Below are 9,228 nucleotides of genomic sequence, written 5' to 3'. Positions count from 1 at the left end.
CAGTCGAGTGGGGGGGCACCTGGGAGGAGGCAGGGGGCGGCGTTCATCGGGGTGGAGGGTTCCGGCGAGGGGCGTCGATGGGGGCGGTGCACGGTTGCCCCGATCCAGATCCAGCGGGGGAGTGGGGTCTGGGTGCGTGAGTGGGCTAGGGTTTGCGGGGTGTGGGGATAAGGAGAGGGAGTGGGGGCCGACCTGGGCCGGCCTGGTTGGCCCAGAGGCCAGCTGGGCTGTGGCCCAGAGGGGGGGGGTTCTTTCTCTCCTTTATTCTTCTTCTTTTTGTTTTCTTTTTCCTTTTCTTTTATTTATTCCTTTCAGTTTTATTAGATTATTAATTTATTTCAATTTTGAAGAATGTGAGAACAACACCTAAATATGGTGTGTTAAAGATACCACTGCCACATTAATTTGGACAGCTAAATAAAATAGTTTAATATTTTACAAAATACAAAAGGCATTTAATTAATTTCTTTTACTGCTGTTTTATTTTCCTTTGAGCATTTAAACATTTTATAAAAATGTGGTTTCATCACCATAATTACCTATGTATTATTTGGTTCACTCCGAACATTTAAATTTTAATATTTGAAAACTTTTATTGTTTGCTCGATTTTGAATTTGAAATTCGAACTAGGTTCCGAACTAACGTGAGTTTATCCACAGTAACCGAGGTGATGTGGCATCATTAGCGGGGATTACTGTAGTTTAATTACCCAGGCGTCACAGGTGATAAGATAATTCATAACGGATAACAAGTAATAAGTGTAACAAAAGTGCAACAAGGTGGCCCGATCCTTTTGGTAGCAAAGGATAAGCCTGGACGAACTCTTATATAAAGCAAAGCGCTCTCGAGGACACATGGGAATTATCATCAAGTTAGTTTTCATCATGTGCATATGATCCGCGTTCGTTACTTTGATAATTTGATATGTGGGTGGACCGGTGCTTGGGTGATGTCCTTACTTGGACAAGCCTCCCACTTATAATTAACCCCTTTCGCAAGCATCTGCAACTAGGAAAGAAGAATTAAGATAAATATAATAGCATGAAACATGTGGATTCAAATCAGACCCTTACAAAGCAACGCAAAAACTGAGGTTTAAGCTTCTTTCACTCTAGCAATCCATCATGTACCTATTACTTCCCAATGTCTTTCCCTAGGCCCAAATCATGGTGAAGTGTCCTGTAGTCGACAATCACATAACACCACTAGAGGAAAGACAACATATATCTCATCAAAATATCGAACGAATACCAAATTCACATGATTACTTATAACAAGACTTCTCCCATGTCCTCAGGAACAGAAGTAACTACTCACAAAGCATGTTCATGTTCAAGACCAGAGGGGTAATAAATATCATTAAGGATCTAAACATATGATCTTCCACCAAATAAACCAACTAGCATCAACTACAGGGAGTAATCAACACTACTAGCAACCCACAGGTACCAATCTGAGGTTTGAGGCAAAGATTGAATACAAGAGATAAACTAGGGTTTGCAAGGAGATGGTGCTAGTGAAGATGTTGATGAATATTGACCCTCCCACAATGAGAGGATTGTTGGTGATGACGATGGCTTTGATTTCCACCTCCCGGAGGGAAGTTTCCCCGACAGAATAGCTCCACCGGAGCCCTAGATTGCTTCTGCCCAGGTTCCGCCTTGAGACGGCAGCGCTTCGTCCCAAGAACTCCCTTGTGAGTTTTTCTAGGTCAAAACCCTTCATATAGTAGATGGACACTAGGGGCTGGCCAGGGGGCCCACAAGCTCGTGAGGCACGCCCTAGGGGGTAGGGCGCGCCCCTAGGCTTGTGGCCACCTAGTGGGTCTCCTTCTGTTGTTTCTTCGCCCAATATTTTTTTATATTTCAAAAAAAATCTTCGTAAAGTTTCAGGACATTTGGAGTTGTGCAGAATAGGTATTTCAGATTTGCTCCTTTCTGGTCTAGAATTCCACCAGCCGGCATTCTCCCTCTTCATGTAAATCTTATATAATAAGAGAGAAAAGGCATAAGTATTGTACCATAATGTGAAATAACAGTCCATAAGCAATAAATATCAACACAAAAATATGATGCAAAATGGACATATCAACTCCCGAAGCTTAGACCTCGCTTGTCCTGAAGCGAAAGCCGAAATCAATAATCATTTCCACATGTTTAGAGATAGAGGTGTCAAAAATGCGGACATGAGGGAATCATGATCATCTTTAAAACAACAATATATTATTATATAACATCTTATGCCTAAGTAATAATTCATTCACAAGGTAAAGTATGAACCAAAATCTTTATTGAAAACTAGCAAACTATGATCTCGGTCATTGAGGCAATTGCAATTTATCATAACATCGGAAAGAGTCAATGTAAGAGCTCTTATGTAGCAAGTCCACATACTCAACCATCTTTTCGTCTTTCATAATTGCTAACACTCATGCGATACTTATGAGATCAAAGCTTCAATCAGACACATAGAAAGATAGGGGCTTATAGTTTCGCCTCCCAACCATTTACCTCAAGGGCAATGTCAACAATAATACTTTATGATCATCTACATCCGAGTGGATATGTATGTCTGGATCTTTCCCCAACACATAGTGCTTTCCAAAAAGAGAAAGTGTAAAAGGAAGGGTGAATATCACCGTGACTCTTGCATAAAGGTAGGAAGTAAATATAATGGATAGACCCTTCTCAGAGGGAAGCAGAGGTTGTCATGCGCTTTTTGGTTGGGTGCACTAAATATTAATGCAACGGAACGTCACTTTATATTGCCGCTTGTGATAGAGAACTTTATTATGCAGTCCGTCGCTTTTATTTCTTCCATATCACAAATTTGTATAAAGCTTATTTTCCTCACATTAAAAGATAGTACATATTTAGAGAGTAATTTTTATTGCTTGCACCGATGACAACCTACTTGAAGGATCTTACTAAATCCATAGGTAGATATAGTGGATTCTCATGGAAAAACTGGGTTAAAGGTTTTTCGATGCACAAGTAGTATCTCTACTTAGTACACAAGATTTGATTAGCGTAGGATGAGAAGCAAGCTCAACACGTTGGAGGATCCATGACAATATAATTTCTATTCAGATATAAGGGAGCATAACATATTATGTTGTGTTCCTTGTCCAACGTCAACTTATTAGCATATAATATTTTAATGAGTGCTCACAATTATAAAAGATGTCCAAGATAGTGTATTTATATGTGAAGCCTCTCTTTCTTTATTACTTCCTATTAATTGCAATAATGACCAATACTATGTTTGTCAACCCTCAACAAATTTCATGCATCATACTTATTATATGTGAAGTCATCACTCTCCAAAATATCATTATACAATCTTTTATTTCTTTTATTAATTTTCTTTTCAAAGATCAAAGCAAGAAAGCAAAGCCCTCAACTCGAAACTAATCTTTATTATCTACTTTTCCAACCTCTTTTGCCCTCGTTTTGGACTCTAATTTGCATGATTTGAATGAAACTAACCCGGACTGACGCTGTTTTCAGCAGAATTGCCATGGTGTTATTTTTATGCAGAAATCAAAGTTCATGCATTGACTTGAAAATTTACAAAGAGTTTTTGTGGAATAAATAAAAAATAATGGTAGAAAAATATACCAGAGGGGGGCCACCCAGGAGCCACAAGCTCTGGGGGGCGCCTCCTAGGCTTGTGAGCCCCCTGAACCTCCGGCAACCCTAATTCGAACTCCATATATACTTATTTGCGGAAACAAATCATAGCGAAGGATTCATCGTGTTTTATGATATGAAGCCGCCGTCACCTCCTGTTCTTCATCGGGAGGGCTGATCCGGAGTCCGTTCAAAACTCTGAAGTGTGAAAATCGACACTGTCGTCATCATCAACCTTTCTCCATGACCAATTTCATGATTCTCACCACTGGGAGTGAATAATTTCTTCATAGGCGTGCTGGACGGTGATGGGTTGGATGAAATTTATCATGTAATCGAGTTAGTTTTGTTAGGGCTTGATCCCTAGTATCCACTATGTTCTTAGTTTGATGTTGCTATGACTTTGCTATGTTTAATGCTTCTCACTAGGGCTCGAGTGCCATGATTTCAGATCTGAATCTATTATGTTTTCATAAATATATGTGTGTTCTTGATCCTATGTTGCAAGTTGTAGACACCTATTACGAGTTATGATCCGCATACCCCAAGGTGACAATAATTTGGATTCTTTCCAGTGATTACCGTAGTTTGAAGAGTTCATGTATTCACTAAGTGCTAATGCTCTGTTCCGGTTTTGTATTAAAAGGAGGTCTTAATATCCCTTAGTTTCCTTATGGACCCCGCTGCCACGGGAGGGTAGGACAAAACATGTCATGCAAGTTCTTTTTCATAAGCACATATGACTATATATGGAATACATGCCTACATTTCATTGATGAATTAGAGCTAGTTTTGTGTCGCCCTAGGTTATAACTGCTACATGATGAATATCATCCGACATAATAATCATCACCAATCCAATGCCTACGAGCTTTTCACATAATGATATTTGCTAAGTTACTTTTGTGGTGCTGTTGTTACAATCAATACAAAACTGTTATTGTTACTATTGCCACTATTACCATTACTTCCATAATACTTTGCTACTAAATACTTTGCTGCAGATATTAAGTTTTTCAGGTGTGGTCGAATTGAAAACTCAACTACTAATACTCGCAAATATTCTTTGGCTCCCCTTGTGTCAAATCAATACATTTGGGTTGAGTACTCTACCCTCGAAAAATGTTGCGATCCCCTATACTTGTGGGTTATCAGCTGCCAGGGGCCCACAAGCCTGAGGGGCGCGTCCCGTGGGGGCCGCGCCTCCTGGGCTTGTGGCACCCTGCTGGCCCCCTCCTCTGGTAGTTTCTTCCACCAGTATTTTTATATATTCTTAAATAATTCTCCGTAAATTTTTAACTCAATACAAGAACTTTTATTTCTGCACAAAAACAACACCATGTCAATTCTGCTGAAAACGACGTCGGTCCAGGTTAGTTCCATTCAAATCATGCAAATTAGAGTCCAAAACAAGAGAAAAAGTGTTTGGAAAAGTAGATACGTTTTGGACGTATTAGAAGGCTCTTGCCTGTCCTCTTCCTTTGGAAGTGGTGACACTCAGATCTGGTGTGACTGGGTTGTCCTTCATCATGGTGGTGGTCGGGGTACCTCTTACTTGTGCAAGCTTGTTTTCAAGCAAATGCTTCATGCTTTGGTGCCGACAACGGTGGTCTCACCCTTGTTCTAGGGCTCCAGGTGAAAACCCATATCTGTGTGATAGGGCTCTACCAGGGGCGGACCCAGGACAAAATTTACCCGGTGTCCCATGTACAATAAAACATGCATACCATATTAAATAAAAATAGTCATCTCCGCCGCGACGGCCAACAAAACAAAAAAATAAAAATAAAAATATATATTATTGCATATGATTCTACAACATTATATTTAAAACCAATCAACATTTTCATTATGTATTGATCGCTCTTGCCTTTTTAGAAATGTTCCTTCTATGACATGTGATTTGATAGTTATTATTTGATATTTGCGCTTGATAATTTATATTTGCGCACAGAAGATTAAACCATGAAAGAATATGTATCTAATACTTGGATTTTTTTCCGAGTTATACTTGAATTGCACGGTTATAAAAGTAAGCTTACTTTGGTGCATCTAGTCTTCTGAGAATCGTCCAACACAAATGCCGATCACCTTCAAGGATTGTGATCTGACCTCCACTTTGTGAATAAATTTTGAATATTTCACGCAATTGTTTTTAGAAATATTTCAATGATCCAATCATTAACACAGTTAAGAGGCCTTGCTGGAATCCTCAAGGGTTTGAGGAACAAGAATTACAATCTAGAAGAAACACGTCACATTGGAGTCTGTACTTCGTATGATTTACCTTATATTTCCTCTCCTGCTTCGGCCACTTGACAAGATCTAGGGACGGCAGCGTCAAAGTGAGTATGGTGACCCGAGTGCCGAGCCAACGATGGATTGATTTTATTAGAGTGACATGGAGAGGCGTACGACATTTTTATTGTTGTTGAGGAATTGTTTGTTTTAGATGAGAGCCTTTTTTGAGAATTAGATGAGGGCCTTTTTTTAGAAATAATTAGATGAGAGCCTGGTCAATCGATTTAGCTTTTTTTAAGGGTGGTAGATCGATTTAGCTTTTTTTTAGGGATGAAAAAAAATTATTCATCATTTATGGGATACAGAGAGGGTTATGGGATGCAAAAGCCACATGTGGCGCCCGTGAGCTAAATTTCATGAAAACTTTGCTAAACTGTGTGCATCGCCATTAGAACGGCGCCCTTAGAAGACATCAATCGATTTAGCTGCCGCCTGGCTGCCTCGCTCGCTGCTAAGGCTGGGCCTCCCACTGCTAGCTTTTTTTTGTTTGACAGATTCGCACTGGCTAGCTGCATCGCGCAGCAGGTAGTTGTTGAATGGGCCAGCTTGTTGTCCCGGTGTCAAGGTAATGAAATTACGGGGTGTCCCAGCCATATATGGGCTATATATGTATAGGCAAAATATCTATCTACCCGGTGTCCTGTGACACCCCCTAGCCCAACGTGGGTACGCTCCTGGGCTCTACAGCGGTGATGCTTGGTGCCATCACCCTCCTATGGGTGTTGTCGTGTAGATCAGGCATCTACGATCAGGCCTCGGTGAGTTGTTATGCTAGTTCTATGCTTTATGTTGTACTTGTAGATCTGCTTCGTATGAGGGCCTGCTCACCATATTGTATCGTTTGGGCATATACTTCAACGTGTTGCTTCAATTATAAAGCGAGGAATTTTTTGTGTTGCTTTATCATGGTATAGGGTTGGCTTTCCGACAGGCTCCGTGTGGCTTTCCTGCAGGCTCTGTCGTGGCTTTACATTTTAGTTGCATGGGCTGCAAGGGGTGTAGTGGTGGAACACTTAGGCATGTCCTCTTCTTTCAAAAATGGTGGTGCCTAGACCTACTGTGACTGGGTCATCTTTCGTCGGGGTGCCTCCTGGTGGTGCAAGCGAGTTTCGAAGTACACACGAGGGAATTGGGGCCACGACGAGGTGTTAGGAGAGTTACCTGGCCGACGTGGATGTGTTGTTTTATCCATAAAGTGGGATGCCTCCTGGTCAATGGTTAAGAAACTTAAATGAATTTTCTTTTCATTGTCATGACAAACAGGGGAATTGGGTAAAATGAGTGTTCGACACTCCCTACATAAAATAGCAGGTAGCTTTGTCCTGTGTTCTTTTTCCAGAGCACACAAGAGCTTTGCATGTTGATTCATTAAGATTTAGTGGATAAGGAACACGAATCTCCTAATCCATCCATCCTATTAATTAGGGCATCTCCAATGCGAACCCTCAAGCCGCCCGCAACTATTCGAACTGCATGGTCCAGATGCCCTTAACCATCAACGCGGGCTTGTATTGGTCCATCGATCGGCTCAGACGTGCTTTTTCCTGAAAACTCGAAACAAACTTGGGAGGCTTTGCGGGAGTCGGAATAGCAACCACGCAGGATTCCGACATCCTTGGCCCACTCAAAACCCCTCCCGAACGTCGCGCCTCCATCCTCCCATCTTTCTCTGCATTCGTTTTCTCTCTTGCCTTTGCCACCGCTCCACCATGCCGGCCTCCCCAACACACCCTTGCTGGAACAAGACGACTCCATCACCTCCATTGCTACACCAGGGCTCCACGCCGCTTGTCCTCCACCGATGTTCCATGCCTCTCCTTCATCCACCGCATGGGTTCCATCCGCCTCTACGGTAACTCACCATGACCAGCAAGTGTTCGGTAAAATGCTCGTGCTAAACTTTTTTGTCCCTTCTTCTGTGAAGCAATGGATTCAGATATGGAGTACATATACGAGCACTATGTTAAGTCGTCTGAATGCTTGTCCGGCAAGGGGGACTACACGGATGAGACTGCAATGATGCAGGCAGTCCTTGCAGATGTCTAACGCGCGAAAGAGCATGTTCTCAATTTTACGGGATCAATCAAGGGTCATCGAGCGCTCAACCGCAACAGGGCGCGCAACCATTTTATGCTCATGCACACGTACTTTGTGCCAGATGCCCTATTCACAGACAATTTTCGTTGCCACTTTCATATGCAAAAAATGTCTTTAATTGTCTCTACAATGGCGTTCGATCCTATGATGATTACTATCTTGAACAAGGATGCCGTGGGAAAAAATGGATTCTCTGATTACCAAAAGTACATGGCTGCATTGCGGATGCTTACCTATGACACAGTCGCTGATTCGTGGAACAAATACGTACATATGTCTCTCTGTTTTCGACAACTACGAACAGAGCGTGCATACTGAACTCATCGGTCCTGCAGCCAGTTTGGCATCCAGCACCTGTTAGAGCATCTACAACCGGACATCTCAAACCCGGCTCATACGCCCGGGCAAGCCGCCCGTTCACTAACTGGTCACGTTTTTTCGACCCAGACGAACGCCTCAAAAGGGCCTCAAACGCTCAGGCTGACCGGCACCCCCCATATCCAGCCCAAATATGGGGCAAATATGGGGGCGCCCGGGCATGCCCGCCACGTCAGACTGACAAAGGGGTCCCAGCCGGAAATGCCCTCAAACCCGACGGTCTGAAGCTCGTCTCCTCCTTCGGACCGGTGGCTCCATGTGGTGAAGCTCCGGCAGACCGCGTAATGCATTGCCCAGCTATTTAAGTCGACCGACGGCACCGAAACACTATCATCCATCCACATTTTCCTCCTCCTATCCGCCGCCGCCTCCTCTTTCCACTCCACCCGTCTGCCTAGTAGCCATGCCCCCACGCCGACAGGTGAGGAGCGAGCCATTTCTGACGCTGGAGTGCCGGCTCAAGCTCCTTGAGCAGATCCGTTCTAGGCGTGAAACTCGGATCGCCGCGGGACTACCTCCGGATGCAGTGGATCCAGAGGAGGAGTTGGAGGAGGGGGAGGAGGAGGGCAACGACGATGAGACGAGGAGGAGGACTTTGAGGAGGAGGGGGATGAGCCGAAAGAGGAGGATGTGGGTGATATGTCTCCAACGTATCTATAATTTTTTATTGTTCCATGCTGTTATATTATAATCATTTTATATTTTTTTGGTACTAACCTATTGACATAGTGCCAAGTGCCAGTTGCTGTTTTTTCATATTTTTTACATCGCAGAAAATCAATATCAAACGGAGTCCAAATGCCACGAAACTTTATGAAG

This window comes from Triticum dicoccoides, chromosome 6A, assembly GCF_002162155.2.
Source record: "Triticum dicoccoides isolate Atlit2015 ecotype Zavitan chromosome 6A, WEW_v2.0, whole genome shotgun sequence".
In the NCBI taxonomy this organism is placed as follows: Eukaryota; Viridiplantae; Streptophyta; class Magnoliopsida; order Poales; family Poaceae; genus Triticum; species Triticum dicoccoides.
The sequence above is the reverse complement of the archived record's forward strand: the minus strand, read 5'-3'. Positions refer to the sequence as shown.